Here is a 17429-nt window from a genome sequence, read left to right as displayed (position 1 = left end):
GATTTTAAAGACTTTTTGTTCAACAACTATTCAGAGATTTCTTTTCGTTATGGAGATAAGCTGAATAGAAATATTTAGGGGCCACTCCTCCAAGTCCTTAATGGGACCGATTGATAAAAATTGAAAGGGTGCATACTGTTTAGAACATTATTCTGACCATCTTTTGTTCAGAATTGCGTATTAAAATATTACCCCTTCTTGAGATATAAAGCATCAAAGATTTAGCATTCTGGCCCCTTGTGACCCCTAATTACGTAACATATGATCAGAATCTTTTCATATAAATCGTTAAGATAAGCATCTTTGCTTCAGTAATGTATTACAAATTATTGATCATTAAAGAGTTAAAGATGAAAGACTTTTGGCCCCTCTGAGCCCCTAATTTGAGAGATCAGCCCCTTTTTCATGATATTAAATGAAAGGTCGTATCATTCTGCACAACTTTTGTTCTCCATATATTAACAAAATGTTTACAGGTAAAAAGATATGAAACAAAATGTGTCAAATTTTGTGAGATGTTTCTGAGACATTTTTTCGAGCCCTACCGAGCTTTGGCGCCATTGGCGCAGGAAATATATGAACGTCAAATAGCACATCTACAAACCTCCCTCTACTTTCACTGAAAATCTTATCTCTTTATCTTTATTCGTTTAGGAGAACACCCCAGGACAAGCCAACCCTATAAAAATCAGAAAATCGTCATTATCTCACTACCGGAAGTGACATCATAAACGAAAAAAATTTCCAATAAGGTTCAGATAAATATCTATCACATGTGAAAGTTTGGTGAAAATCTACCCAGCCATTTCCGAGAATTCGCGTGCACAAAATCGGTAAGAAAAAAGAATATTAACTAGAGCAAAGCTCGTTGCAAAGCAACGAGTAGGTCTTCCGTCCAAGTTTCAGAAGCACTGCTTGTAAGATGGATAAATGGAAGTAAAGTATACTTAAAAAGAAGGCTTCCAGACCAAAATGATGTTTTCTGTATTTGGTTTTTTATGCTGATTTTCGTTAAATAAAGCAAATCAAGACTACTTCCGGTTTGACCGGAAGTGACTCCCAATCGACAAAAAATTGGGTCAAAAGTCTTGGTTGAATTCAATCATTTAATTTTTGTTGATATCTGCAGAAATACGTCATTTATAGTCACTTCCGGTTTAACCGGAAGTGACAAAAGAGACGATACTCGACAGGAAATACAATCAGACGTCCTCTGTGACATGCATAATTCAATTCAATACAGTGCTCTATCCTATAAGTTGACAATCCTATCCCAGCTATCCTATCGTGAATCCTGCATCCACAATCCTATCCTGTCATTTCAGTCTAATTCTATCCTATCCTACGTTGTATCCTGCTGCTCTCAGTTTTTTTTTAATATTTAGGAGTTAATTTGACAAAACGAAAAAAAAAATTATAAAATGACCATCAAATAAAAATCAGTTATAGTTATGTAATTAATTTAGATATAATAAATTTTAATGGAGAAAAAAATAATCGAGATCAACTTCCATTAATTTCCGAAACCCCACATGAATTAATTTGCGAGTAAACAGTTAAAATGTAAACAAAAGAATTGTAATAAAATGTAGGCAAGTATTGATCTAGCGAACATGTGAAGAAATTGGAACTTCGGAAGAATTGAAGAAAAAAATATAGTAAAATTTTATTTGTGTTTAATTTTACATACTAACAATGATCGTCGCTCACGTGGCGCAGTGGTTAGAGCATCTGCTCGAGAGTCGCGAAGTAAGGAGTTGATCCTTACGTCGCGGGTTCAAATCCCACTGTGGGACGTGGAGACCGGTCCTTCGGATGAGATCGTATAAACCGAGGTCCCGTGTCGCAGTAGGTGCTGGCACGAAAAAGATCCCTTACTGCTCAATGGCCGTATGTGCCAAGTATAGGACAAAATTTGCAAATCTCCACCGGCAAGTGGTGGCGTCTCCATATGAGTGAAAAAAATCTCGAGAGGGACGTTAAACAACATACAAACAAACAAACAAAACTAACAATGATCGGGAGACGTCAAGGTATTTGTGATTTCTTTCGAATTTGTTCTCTACGAAAAATAAATGGAGTTAAAATTAGAGAGAGAAAAATGGGGAAACAATAAAGATTGCAGATACTTTTCTAATGTTATGATAAAGTAGACAAAAGGAACAAAATTTTTAAACTCTTTATAAGAATCAGACCACGAATACCAAATCCTTCATGCGGGATAGGTACACTGAATTATAACCGTACTCATTGAAGAAACAATTTCTCTATCATGTCTACACATACTAAATAATGACAAAAATAGGATATGTTTGATGTTTTAACAAGTGTATGTTTCATCTGTTCATGTACAATTTATGCAAAACTTTGTTTTCCCCATAACTAGGCATCACGAAAATAACATATAGATCTAACTGCACCTATATCAGCTGTATATTAGATAGTGTTGTACCGATAATCAGAAAACATCGATTGTCGACGAAAAAATGTTACCGATTCCGATGATCGATTATAATTTTTCATAATTGATCATCGGAAACATACTTCTAATACAATACATTCCGGAATTCTCCATTTCTGGTTTAAAATTTATTTCTCCTTAATGAAAGAAAATGGCGTCTGCATCTGATACTAGCCAACTAGCACGAAGCAGAGGTGATTAAGAACCAAATGGTGCATATATAGGGTCTAAAAAAATTATGTTTGTTTACTGTAACCCGACCGACCCATTCAGTTTACCCCCAGGTGGATTTTTTTTCTGCCAAATCTGTATTTGCTCTTTGGTTTGATCAATCAGCTGAATCTTTTCATTCAAAAAATATTAATTGTATCTTTTATTTGAGATATAAAATATGCAACTTAGTCAACATTTACCTTCGATATAAAGAGTAATCGATTCCCCCCACAACTTTTTGAAGTTCCTTTTCTGCCGCTAGGCAGCCATGGTGATTGTCCATTGTAAATAAAACACCTGGATAATTCAGTCCCGGTGTCATATAATATATTGAACCCCACGATATTTTGAACCCAGGTTCAAAATATCGCTGCGAAATATTGAACCCCCCTATAAAATATTGATCCCGGGGTTCAAAATATTATGGCCATAATATTTTGAACCCAGGGTTCAATATATTATAGTTTTATGGCCATAATATTTTGAACCCTGGGTTCAATATATTATAGCCTTAGGGCCATAATATTTTGAACCCTGGGTTCAATATATTATAGCCTTGTGGCCATAATATTTTGAACCCCATTACAGACATTCTCTGTTTAAAGCATAGAGGTTCATAAGATTATGGCCTTGAAATGTACTTCCAAATTTATTTTTTTTTTTTGGTAGAGTGGGGTGGAGGTTTAAGATAGGATTTATGGCTGTAAAATGTTGTACCCCCTACTAGACATATATGCGTTTAGGATGTTGTTTAAAAATTATTGACCTAAAAATAATTTTTGAATGGTAAGAGGGGGTTCAAGATATGACAGTGAAACGTTCAACCCCACAACATTTTATAAAGGATAGAAAATATTTGGCTGAGAAGTATTGAACCTCCATTTAAAGACTACTTTGGAAAGTGAAAGTATCTAACACCCATCTCACACACACTAACTTTGATTTAATTGTTAGATCTCAAGGGTTGGGTATCTTTATATTAAAATTGTATTTTTTTTTAAATCTGTGCAATACCTAAAGAAATGAGAGTAAAATAATGTAATCAAAATTTTGAAGTCTGAAATTGCCATCAATATTTTATGGTCATAATATCTTGATCCCCCTCCCTCTTAGATTAAAAGTGTAGGGGGACTCAATATTTTATGGTCATAATATCTTGAACACCCTCCCTCTTAGATTAAAAGGATAGGGGGACTCAATATTTTATGGTCATAATATCTTGAATCCCCTCCCTCTTAGATTAAAAGGATAGGGGGACTCAATATTTTTGGTCATAATACCTTGAACCCCTCCCTCTTAAATTTAAGGGAAAGGGAACTCAATATTTTATGAACATAATATCTTGAACCCCCTCCCTCTTAAATTAAAAGAGTAGGGGACTCAATATATTATAACCATAATATGCTGAACCCACCGGGTTCAATATTTTATAAGGGGGTTCGTTATATCGCAGCAAAAAATGAACCCGGGTTCAAAATATTATGCGATATATTGAACCCGGGTTTTTTATATCATGGCATCAAAATATTATGCTACACCGGGATGTTTGACTCCATTATTCATAAGCAAAAAAAAAAATTCCCGACCTACCGACCCTTGATTTTTTGGGAATGTTACAGGAAACAATCAAACATAATTTTTTTGTATACAAAACTATGAAATTCGATTATAATCATTAAAATCGCATCAGAAGCAGTAACCGATTCCAACCGATGATCGATTATGAAAATTAACCGATGTCCCATCACTAATATTAGATTTTACTTTTGGCGTAAATCTAAATAAGAACTTCAAGATATGACAAGACCATAAACCGAGAACAGACAAGTCAAAATTTAGATCTAGAATATTTTGACTTTCATTCATCAAATAAGTTAAAATTGTCTTATTATATTCAATTTTAAATGTATGATAAAAATTTGTTTTATATTTATTATTAAAGTTATTCCTGCTTGAAATGTTCAGTTCATCATTTGTTTGTATGTGAATATTTTACAAACATGCAACATTTTCATCATGTTTGCTGAATAAAAATCAAGATATTCAAAATGTTAAAATTTCTTATTTCGCTTCAGTGTTCTCAATTTATGGTCAGTTCAGTGCCGTACAAGTGTATCTTAATTAAAAAAAAATATTTGTGTGAGAATTTAATCAATTAATGTTTACAGAAAACATTTTCCTAAATCTTCATAGTCAGACAGGTTGACAGCAATAATTATTGTAGTCAGCTCACACATATTCCTTAGATCTTATAAAACATGCATAAGAATCCACAGTTGTTACAGTATTTTTAACCCAAATTTAAGTAAATCTTGTATTTTATCTTGACATTTGATCTTGAATGTTATTCAGTGTCTAAATGAGGAATAAAAATAATTGACCAAGTTCGCAATATTTATTCAGGGTAATTCCTTTTTTTCAGTGAATATAAATATAATTATATATATTGGACCAAATGCATATTATCTACAATTTATATCTACAATGTATAACAATTGAATGTTCCATTATCATGAGACAAATTCATTAAAAGTGTCCATGTAAAGTATACATGTATTTCAATGCCAAGCTCAAAGATACATGTACATGTAGTTTGTTTAAATTGAAGTTTATCAATGTCTTATTACAATTGTATGTTTTACATGCATATTATTTGGCCTGCTTGTCCGTCGCTAAAATTGAATTTCAAATGTCAAAGTAGTTGTCAGAGAGATGGTCATAAAGTAACCGAACAGTTTCACAAATGTCATCAATGCACAGAAAACAAATACATCACACACTGATCTCCTTAATAAAGAACACCATCATTCCAGACTCTAGGAGGCTCTTGGACACTGGTTTGAAAATCTTTCATTATTTATTCCAGCAGCAGATGAGATGAAGTGCAATTTGTACAGTTGCAAATTTGCAGGATTGTCCTGAAGCAAAAAACACACACCATTATGTGCATGTAGATTGTAAATTTTGTCATATACATTATGCATTAAAACTGTATTTGATTGTGATTATCTTTCTCATTTCATGTACAATTGTCTGAATTTCACCTTTTTCTCTCCCAGAGTAATGCATTAATTTTAAAGAAATCAAGCAAAATCAAATCTTATATTGCAACTTCATAGTCATAACTCATATCTTAATTAAACAATCATAATTTACATAATTTACTTGTAGATTATAATTCATTTCATCTCGTCGTCTTGCTAACTAGTATGATTATATGTTTGGATGTTTTTTTCTCTCTCTATTTTCTGCTTGTATTAATCTATTTAATATCTTGTTAATTAATTTCTTTTCATTTTTTGCTTGAAATTTGAATATTAAAAAAAATGAAAATACATATAACATGACCATGATGACCAGAACAATTATACATTAATTTCAGTTTTACTCTCAACATTTTAAAAAGAAGAAAATCACTTATTCATAAAATCTGCAGACACTTCATCCCAACTTAGATAATGATTTTGATGTATTTTAATGAAACATGCATAAACACAAAATAAATAATCTAATCATATGTACTTCTAAATGTAAAATCTTTTATATTGTGATGACTAATGAGGGCAGGCAAAATTGGGTACCATTCTCTGAAATGAAGAAGATAATAAATGATTAATTTATGTTACACATTTTATGTTTGACTCACAATAGGTCATACATACAATGTACATGCAAGTGCTGAGTGGGCTTATTATACAAAGTAGCATAAGAAATGATCATGATGATTCTGCATTTAATTATTTTAAATTGCAATCAGATAAGAAAAAATATTTTTTAACCACAGTAGGGAAATGAGTATATAGCAATAACAAACTGAAAAAGGTATAATACATCTGATCATGTGACAAAGTATTTGTAAATATTTAACCCCCTACCCCTCCCCTTTCTACACAACCTCTTTTTTCCACATCCGATTTCTGTGTATATTACAATATAGTAAATTTTTAATAGTTCAAGTCATTAAAACATTGCTTAAAGGGAGAGATATGTATAAACATGCACACATTTACAGTGTTTAGTATACTTACATGGTCTTGCACCAAACAACTGCGATTATGATCTGTTATAGTCCACCGCTGACGGTTCAAGTGGAATTATCCAGACAAACAGAGCACATTTAACAGAGAAACATGTTATTGAACTGTAACACAAGTAGGAATTGAGTTAATCATCCAAACATGCTGAAGAAAAACGATCTTTTGATGTCCGATCTCTTCTTTGTTTATATGCGAAACTTCTTCCGGTGATCGTTCGCGGTTAGATCGTACGCCATATTACTCGAAGGTAATAGAATAAATGTGTGTTAAGAAAAAAATGTCTACTTTCTTTTGTGATTTTATAAATAATTCTTTTGTAAACGTTCTATATCCTTTTGCGTTTCTGTAATTTATTCTGACATATGAATTAACCTTTACTCGAATCTGATTGGCTGTAGGATACAGGATAGGATAGGATAGGTTTGGATTAACTACTATATGTTTCTATCGTGAATCCTCAATCCTGAATCATATCCAATCCCATCCCATGTCAACTTGTGGGATAGCAGCACTGTACCAATATCTGTGAAAATAAGCAATTTTCTACTACTTTCTGTTTGGCCGGAAGTGACGTCATTCGACGCATTTTGATGATCTCGCAAGCTGCTACTTGTCATGTTGAACAACTTTGCTTTTTGAAGTATTACAAATTCTCAATACTTTTTGGATATCAGGAAAAATATTTTGGCCCCTTTAGATTCTTTATTTTAGGGGCCAGCCCTTTTTTCGAGATATCATTTAAAAGATCTTGTAATTCTGCACAAATTTTGTAATATATATGTTTTAACAAAATATTTCCAAGTAAAAGGATATCGTACAGAAAGTGTTCGAAAATTTGAAACTCTCGATATGACTTTTTTCAGGCCATAGCGAGCGTCGACGTGTGGCACTTCCGGTGAAAGTTAACTACGTATTACAGATCTACATATGTTGCTCTGTCTTCGCTAAAAGTTTCACGTTCCTGTGATGAGTGCCTTCTCAGAAAACCTGCGGACAAACTGACCCTCCAAAAATCACTAAATCGCAAAAATCTTCGGACCGGAAGTGACGTCATCAAAATAAAAAAATATGTATCAAGATTTTTTAATGTTCTATCAGACCTGAAAGTTTCATGAAAATCGAACGAACTGTTTTCGAGAAATCGCGTGGACAAAATCGGTAAGAAAAAAAATAATAAGAACTAGATACTCGTTGCAAGCAACGAGAGGTCTTCCGTCCGAATAACCATCCTTAACTGTGATATTCTTTGCACGTAGAATTACACTTATATCTGCTCGTTGTAAAGACACCTAAAATTCAACATGGGTCTTTAAAAAGATTTTTTATTTAAAAAAAAAAATGAAAAGAGCACAGAATTCACAAAGAGAAAAACAAAGTTCAACATCATTGATAAAGATGAAAACGTAAATTTAAACAAAAAAATCAGATATAGTCGGGATTAAACCAAGATCGGCTGCCTGAAAAGAGCTAGGTTCACATTATGCATAAAATGGCCCTGTAGATATACCAATTTTTTGACACTTTATGTTCCATTTTAAACAACAAGATAAAGTAGAGACTTAGTGTTTTCATTTCCTATTAAAAATTTTCTCCTTATAGCCAAGGTCTTGGAAAACAGGGCTCCTGAAATTGCAATTTTCTTGAATTTTAATGAAAATAAGTATATCTGAGTGCTTTAACAGAAGAGAAATAATATGAGCACACCTTCTGATCTAAAAAATAAAACAGGTTTTGTAATCCTCAGAAATAGTTCTATCATTTTATTGTTGCATATTTAAGATCAGAGGTTACGCTCTATATTAAATATCGAAAAATGGCTTTAAAAATTGGCTGTTCTGTAGAATTTTTCACGATATGAGGAAAATGACACATTTCATGACGTCATAATGCATTGGCTAGCCAGAAAATTACGTCATTTTTTATAGATACGCAGTCATCAAAGGTCTAAATGATATTTAATGCATTAACTAAAACCAAGCAGTTTCAGTTTTTCTGAAATTCACAGGGCCAAAAAAGACCCTATGTGAACCTTGTTCTTTAATATTGAAACCACTACACTAGCGCATTGTACCAGCCATCACTGATGTTTACCTTGCACTCATTCCCTGAAGTAACGAGTGTCAGGCAGGTTAATCTTTTTTTCTTATAGTGTGGAATTATAGGATGAAAACTAGCCAGCTAAATTTTGTGCAAGTACTAGTTGATTTACATCGGATTTGTTACTTGAGTTTTAACAATAACTGATAGCAGAGAAAATAATCTGTTACTGATAAAAGCTAAAAATAAACTATTGTGTTTACTTCCTTTATTCTTTATGTATTCAACTTTCTATTCTATGCAATTCCAAATTCAGACATGTCCGTGTAATCTTTTTCTGTACTTCTACACTACTGCATCAGACCATTTGTGAAAGGCGGGTCAAGATAATTATTTCGCGCCAAATGTCACGAGTAAATCTTCGCGCCTTTTCTTTGGAATGTGTCTTCAATTGAATAAGTGTGCGTGATAGCTTCAATGAATTTAAAAAATATATATGTTGCTATAGCCTGATTTTCTAGCCTAAGAATGTATATTTATCACACTGTACATATAACATACCGTATACGGACAAGTAACATAAATGCAGCGCTAAGTTTTCTTACACATTTTATATTCATCTTTACCCCCAAAGTGGATTATTCCAATTAGTAACACATTAATGAAAAGACTGGAATGTTTCGCAATAAAACACGTCTCGCCATATGACGCTCAAGGAATCTGATACCTATTATGTTCGGTAACTTGCATCTATAAAGGAATATTACCCTATTAAAATCAAAGAAAAATATCATTGAAGTTTATTTTTCTCTCATTTGAAATTGCTATATGTTATTCAATCAACATGAGAAAGTAACAAATTCTACTTTCAAAATACAATTCGGCAACTCTCCAATTTATGATACCCTCCTACATTTTACACAACAGCCTAATCATCTTTTGGATTGATTATGATTGATTATTACTGTTTAACGCCGAGTCGGCGATTTTTCAGCCATACAATTGCATAGGTATCTAGCTACATATACATTTGTAACAACATGTTTTCCTCATTTTGTCATATCACAATTGCATCTATGCACATTAATTAGTGCAAAATTCAACTGCAAACTCTTTATGAGGGAGTAAAAAGACACGCTGATATTGTGCCGTCAAACACCGCTGCTCTGACGTCGAACGACGTAGCCCCCCCCCCCCCCCCCCCAAAGATAAAATCTTATATTTGAGCCTCAAAAAGTGAGAAAAAATTCGGACATTCTTTGGATTGAATCCGGATCGCCCACATGAAAATTCAACATGCTAACCATTACACTATCAAACATCATCGTTTAAAATTGCAAAATGATAAATATTTAGAGTATGGGTTAATCAATTTTCAAACAAACTACATATTTAGCATCCTTGTAAGACTATTTATTTAGCCTATTAACGTCATAAAAAAAATAATGAAAAACAAAAAAGTTCAAAAAATTACCCTTTTTAAATCACTTCCTGTGACGACCGGAAGTGACGACGACACACGAAATGTTTCCATCACACATCTACAAACCAAATTCTATCATACCTGAAAGTTTCAGACTCCTTCCTTTAACAGTTTCTGAGAACATTCATGGACTAGATTTTTAGTGGAAAAAGTGAAAAATCGTGATAATTCCCGACCGGAAGTAACTTTTTCCGAACTTTTTCAATATTTCAAAATGGCATGAGATAACACATCATTCCTGAAAATTTGGCTGAAAATGAATGAGTAGTTTTTGAGATATCGCGATTTGAAAAGGTCAAAAAAATAAAAATGAAAAATAATAATAATAATAAGAAACAGTAGAATCGCTATAGGTCTTCCGTTGAAAACGGAAGACCTAAAAACAGTGGAAAAAAAAACCAAGAATAACAAGAAGGTCTTCCGCTGAAGACGGAAGACCTTAATAATAGGGAAAAAGAAACCGAACGAAAACAATAAGGTCTTCCGTTGGAGACGAAAGACCTTAATAATAAGAATCAGAGTAAAAACAATATGTTCCCAAACTTCGTTTGGGGAACATAACTATCAATTTCAGCAATAGAACATTTTGGAAAAATTTTATTTCAAATCTTAATTCACATACTCCTATTCAGATGGTATGGAATGCCATAAGAAAAATACAAAGCAAAGGTTCCAATGAAAAATACCAGCATCATAATATTGGAAATCAAATTATCACGGATAAAAAAGAAATAACCAATAAAAAAGCTGAACGATTGCTTAAGATTCAACAGCCAAAAACATGAGTTCTAATTTTATTACATACAAAAATTCATAAGAAAAACATACATTAGATTTCACGTCCGATCACAACGAATCTTATAATGAACCATTTACCTCTAAGTCGCCCGCGTGGCGCAGTGGTTAGAGCGTCTGCTCTAGAGTCGCGAGGTAAGGCGTTGATCCTTACGTCGCGGGTTCGAATTCCACTGTGGGACGTGGAGACCGGTCATTTGGATGAGACCGTATAAACCGAAGTCCCGTGTCGCCGTAGTTGTTTACACGACAAAAAATCCCTCACTGCTCAATGGCCGTAAGTGCCGAGCATAGGACAAAAGTTGCAGCTCTCCACCGGCAAGTGGTGGCGTTTCCATGAGTGAAAAATTCTCGAGAGGGACGTGAAACAACATACAAACAAAATTTACTTTTAAGGAATTGCAAAAGTCTCTCGATAAATCTCATGAAACTGCTGTAGGACCAGACCAAATTCATTATCAAATAAAACATCTCCCAAAAAACAGCAAAGAATGTCTTCTGCAAAATTTGATCTCGGAAAGAGGTGATTTTCTATCTTCCTGGACGCAGGCAACAATTATTCCAATTCCAAAGCCTGGAAAGGATCACACAGATCCTAATAATTATAGACCAATTGCTTTAACAAGCTGCAAATGCAAGACCATGGAACGGATGATCAACGAACGCCTTGTATGGTTTCTTGAAACCAATAATATACTTTCAAATATACAATGTGGTTTTAGAAAAAAAAACGAATCACAATTCACCATTTAGTAAGGCTGGAAACCTATATCTGCGATGCTTTTGTGAAAAAAAGAACATGCTTTATCTATAATTTTTGACTTAAAAAAGCTTATGATGATATTACTTGAAAATGCGGTCTCATGAAAGACCTTTTTAATATTGGCCTTAAAGGAAATTTACCTATATTTACCAAGAATTTTTTAAATGACAGAAATTTTAAAGTAAGTCTAGGATCTACAGTTTCAAACAAATTTGACCAAGAAATGGGTGTACCACAAGGAAGTATCCTTTCGCTCACATTATTCAGTATTAAAATAAATAGTTTAGCTGAAGTACTTAAAAATGATAGGCTTGGTAGTTTATATGTTGATGACTTTGTTCTCTGTTACAGATCTAAAAATATGAATTCTATTCAGCAACAGTTACAGTCGTCTCTAAATAAAATTCAAAAGTGGGCAGAGTAGATGGCTTTAAATTTTCCCAAAGCAAAACTGCATGTGTGCATTTCTGTTCCAAACGGAAAGCCCATGATGATCCGCATTTGCAATTAGATGGAGATCCAATAAAAGTGGTCAAAGAAATCAAGTTTTAGGTGTCATTTTCGATCATAAATTATCTTTTATTCCACATATAAAAATGCTCAAAAAAAAATGTACAAAGGCTCTAGACATAATTAAAGTCATTGCAAATACTAAGTGGAGAGCAGATAGAAGTACTCTTCTTAAACTCTATCGCTCTTTAGTCAGATCAAAATTAGATTATGGTTGTATTGTCTGTGGATCAGCTAGAACCTCTTACTTAAAAGCGCTAGACGCAATCCATCATCAAGCCTTCGATTGTGTTAGGGGCTTTTCGAACTTCTCCTGCAGACAATTTTATATACATGTATTGAAGCAAATGAACCACCTTTAGACTTAATAAGAATAAAACTCAACTTTACAGTACTAAATAAAATTGAAATCAAATACTGATAACCCTGCATATGACTGTGTTTTTCATCCGCAGCATAAAGATTTATATAGTAAAAAGAATACGTGCATTAAGGATGTACAACACACCTACCCCAAAAATTTCCTGTCGTTTAATTTTCGCTGTTTTTGTATATCTTATACATGACAATATCTACTATGTGTATGTACATTTTGGTCAAAACCGTTCGAGCCGAATTTGGACAGGAAGTTCCTAAAGTTATCCCCTTTGGCTGATCACGAGTACAAACAAATTTCAACCAACTTACTATAAAATCCCTTATTTTAAGATATTTAAGGTTAGCCTAGCTGTCAAAATTTGCTGAATCGTTCGTTTAATTATTAAACAACAAACAAAGTGATTTTGTAGAGGTACCCTTCAATAAAAACGTTTTTGAAGAATTTAAACTGAAAAAATATGGTTTATTTTTGCATTGAAAAATGCTTATTTTCAAATGTTATATTTTTTTTTTTAATGAAAAAAATCTGTCGTTTAATTTTGAAAAAAATAATTACTTCTCGTAACTGGTGATCAAAATGTTCTAGATAATTTTTTGAATTTTTTTTTTAAACGACGCGTTTTGAATTTATAACGGAAAATCTCCCCTCTCCCTCTCTTCGTAAGTTACATTTCTCACAGCGTCTTTCAGACTTGGGACGAAATCAATGCTATGATTCTACAAATACAAATAATTCCAAGCTGGAAAACATCTTTTACTTATAAAATATAATGTACATTATATTTGTCACAGATATAAAACTTTACATCTGCATTTAAATGAAGATGAATAAGAAATTTTAAGACCCCCTCCCTCAATTCTTCTCTGCAATGCAGGCCATTCCAGCTTTAAAAAAAAACAAAACAAAAACATCGGTTACGTCTGCATAATATATATAATTGGCATATTGAACTCCTAAAGTAATGTCCTTCATTCGTGTATACAGATTAAATATTGACTATTAATATTTTTTGTTATTCTAAATATTTTTTTTATATATTTATATTTAGTAAAACTATTTTTCTAAGGATTTTATGACCACGGTTTGGAGTTCATGCAGACAGGTGCAGTTTCAAACCTTTATGTGACTTCTACTTGCATTGAATATTATTTTCTAAGTGAACGAACAGTGGTGTATGTACAACTCTCTTGTGATGAAAATGGAATATATGTACATAAACAGGATTATGCATTTTCACTATATTATCAAGAGCCCCACCCTCACACCAGCACATCTGACCCAGGGGTCATAAAATTCACTACTCTGAAAGAAGCACTCTTGCTCATCATAACTATACACTTAGCTTCTTTTCTTTTTTAACCAGAAGCAGGAAAGAATATTTTCAAAGAAATTTTGTTTTTTCACTTTATAATCAATAGAAGCCCCCCCCCCCCCCTCACCAGAACCCTTAAACCTGGGGTAATAAAATTCACAGTTTTGGAAGAGGCATCCTTGCGTATCATAACAATGTACTTAGTCTGTTTAAACAATACCCAGGGGCAGAGAAGAAGATATTCAAAGAAATAATTCACCTTGACTATAGGATCTATATAGCCCCGCCCTAGCACCAGAACTCCTGTCCCCGGGGCCATGAATTTCACAATTTTGGAAGAGACATCCTTACTTATCATAACAATGTACTTAGTTTGCTTAAATAATACCCAGGTGCAGAGAAAAAGATTTTTAAAGAATTAAAACATTTTCACTTTATAATCAATAGAGCCCCGCCCTAACACCAGAACCCCTGATCCAGGGGCCACGAATTTCACAAATTTGGAAGAGGCATCCTTGATTATCATAACTATGTATTTAATGTGTTTCAGTAATACCCAGGAGTAGGGAAGAAAATTTCCAAAGAAATAATGCATTTTCACTATATAATCAATAGAGCCCCACCTTTACACCAGAAGCCCTAACCCAGGGGCCATAAAATTCACAATTTTGGAAGAGGCACTCTTGCTCATCATAACTATGTACTTAGTTAGTTTATCTAATACCCAGGAACAGAGGAGAAGATTTTCAATGAATTAATGCATTTTCACTATATAATCAATAGAGCCCCACCCTAACACCAGAACCCCTGCCCCTGGGGCCATGAAATTCACAATTTTGAAAGAGGCACTCTTGTTCATCATAACTATGTACTTAGTTACTGAATTTAATACCCAGGAGCAGAGAAGAAGATTTTCAAAGAATTAATGCATTTTCACTATATAATCAATAGAACCCCGCCCTAACACCAGAATCCAAGACCCTGGGGCCATGAATTTCACAATTTTGGAAGAGGCACTCTATATACTTAGTTAGATTATTTAATACCCAAGAGCAGAGAAGAAGATTTTCAATGAATTAATGCATTTTCACTATATAATCAATAGAGCCCCGCCCTTACACCAGAACCCCTGCCCCTGGGGCCATGAATTTCACAATTTTGGAAGAGGCACTCTTACTCATCATAACTTTATACTTATTTAGTTTATTTAATACCCAGGAGCAGAGAAGAAGATTTTCAAAGAATTAATGCATTTTCACTATATAATCAATAGAACCCCGCCCTAACACCAGAATCCAAGACCCTGGGGCCATGAATTTCACAATTTTGATAGAGGACTCAATGCTCATTACAATGATGCCAACAGTTTGACTGCTTGATGTCCAGGAGTAAAGAAGAAGATTTTTAAAGATTGCATTAATTTTGGTGGTTTTAGCCCCACCCCTCAGGCCCCAGGGGGGCAGGGACCATGAAATTCACAATTTTTGTTCCCCTTCACCCATAGATGCTATATGCCAAATTTGGTTGAAATTGGTTGAGCGGATTCAGCAAAGAAGCTAAAAATGTTCAAATGTTAACGCACATCGCACGACGCACGCCGACGGACAAAAACGGATAGCAATAGGTCACCTGAGTGACTCAGGTGACCCTAAAAATATGGATTTTGAATTTTTATCACATGTTCATGGACACACGCTAATTTTCTTTATTATGCCACACTGCCAAGTGTGTGCAATAATATTTATATACAGACCATAATTGATTTAATTTTTAAAATTCAAAACAATACATGCCAATTTACGAGCGTCATCAATTCATATACACAGGCTGTACAGCTTAGTCCGACGGCGCTAGATTTATAATAACGTCATGAATAGGGATATCCTATTTTCATCAAATAAAAGTGGTTTTCCACTTCTTGTAGTGTCTCCGAAATTTTACACACCGTTGAAAAATCGTATACACCAATTACAAGTCAATGAACTAAATATATTTCAATAATTTCAAGTTGTTTGAATAAATATTTTGTGTCTGACGTCGTTTCAACCATATTAAAACATAATTGTATGATTGGACGTTGTTCCGTGTGGATGGCCGACGTCGCTTTTTCTGTCAATTTTTTAAACATACTTTTTGCGGTTTTCGTTTAATATTCTCACTGTCTACTTAGTAAGCGATACTAAAGATATCAGAAAATGACGAAAGCCGCTTTATTTGCGACACATTTAAATTTTATTAAGCTTTGACCCGTTTTATAAAGAAAATAATCATTTTAATCGGAACACTTTATTTAAAAGTTTATGGCATTTTAACCCTAGTCCGTGCACACTACCGGCGACCTTTAATGACCGCGAATTTTACCAAAAATATTAAGTTCAAACAATTAAAACCAAACTATTCTGACTTGGATTTTTATCAATAATTTTTTGGTATACAATAAGTATATCTTGAACCATTCATTTTGACAAAAACGCCATTGTCCACGAACTTTTTGGACAACCCTCGTATATATAGTTTTTTTTTAATAAAATGCAGACCTGCCTACCCTTCCGCTTTTGGCGTGATTCTTCCGCTTTTTAGCACGAAATTACGCTGTTACGCCATGAAATTTAATTTTACGCTTTTAATTATTTTTCCTAGACAACTTAATGAAAGGCTAAGTAAGTTAAAGTAAAGGCTTTCCTAAATAAAAACGAGAAGGCAAGTAATACTAATTAATAGAGGGTTTCGATTCTTCACGATATGATTTTTTACGATACAAACAACATTCATAATATGCTTTGTAGTTATGCCTTTTTAACGGGTGGCATGCAAAAATTAAGGAAAAAAACTTTTGAATGAAATGTGCAATATTTACAGTAAAGTCAGTTTAATTTTCAATTCCGTTTATTCTTACATTGCTTAGAACAACATAGAGACAAGTTAATATAAGGAAAACGAAATAGCGCAATAATGTAGAATTTGTATTAACATGCAAATGAAACTTTGAATTATGTGATTTTCTATAAATTTTCCAAAAGTTCATAGGCATGTAAGTTAAATAAATTTGATATGACTGCATTTAGGATACAAGTTTTACAACACATGGACTTTTTGTCAATAAATGATTTGAAAACGGAACATTCATGCTTGCTTTGTTCAATGATGTACAATTACAGGTTTATTTAGACAATATAGTATCATTGCAAAACATCAAACTAGAGAAACATAAAGGATTACGCCTTAATCTCTGAAATTCCGCCAAAATGAGTATTGAAATTACACCCTCGCAATGAAAAGGGTAGGCAGGTCTGAAAATGATATGCATGCTCGATCACGAAAAGCATACATTGTAGCTACTCCATTGCTTGATATTAAAGAGCTACACACATTGTGCATTGAAAATTACATGTTTCTAATATTACGTAAACATATTTGCAGACCATCCAAAAGTGCCAAG

General features: G+C 33.4%; 1 long non-coding RNA gene across 1 annotated transcript; it reads right to left on the bottom strand.

The window, feature by feature from the left end:
• Positions 1–5380: 5380 nt before the first annotated feature.
• LOC133199027 (uncharacterized) lies at positions 5381–6815 on the bottom strand. The gene is made up of 3 exons (XR_009722723.1): positions 6703–6815; positions 6197–6261; positions 5381–5592 (listed from the first exon to the last, which is right to left on the bottom strand). It is a non-coding gene; the product is annotated as an uncharacterized LOC133199027 (long non-coding RNA).
• Between the last annotated feature and the right edge of the window lie 10614 nt (positions 6816–17429).

This window comes from Saccostrea echinata, unplaced genomic scaffold (genome assembly GCF_033153115.1).
Source record: "Saccostrea echinata isolate AGI-Se365-2 ecotype Australia unplaced genomic scaffold, CSIRO_AGI_Sech_v1 ptg000033l, whole genome shotgun sequence".
In the NCBI taxonomy this organism is placed as follows: Eukaryota; Metazoa; Mollusca; class Bivalvia; order Ostreida; family Ostreidae; genus Saccostrea; species Saccostrea echinata.
The sequence above is the reverse complement of the archived record's forward strand: the minus strand, read 5'-3'. Positions and strand labels throughout refer to the sequence as shown.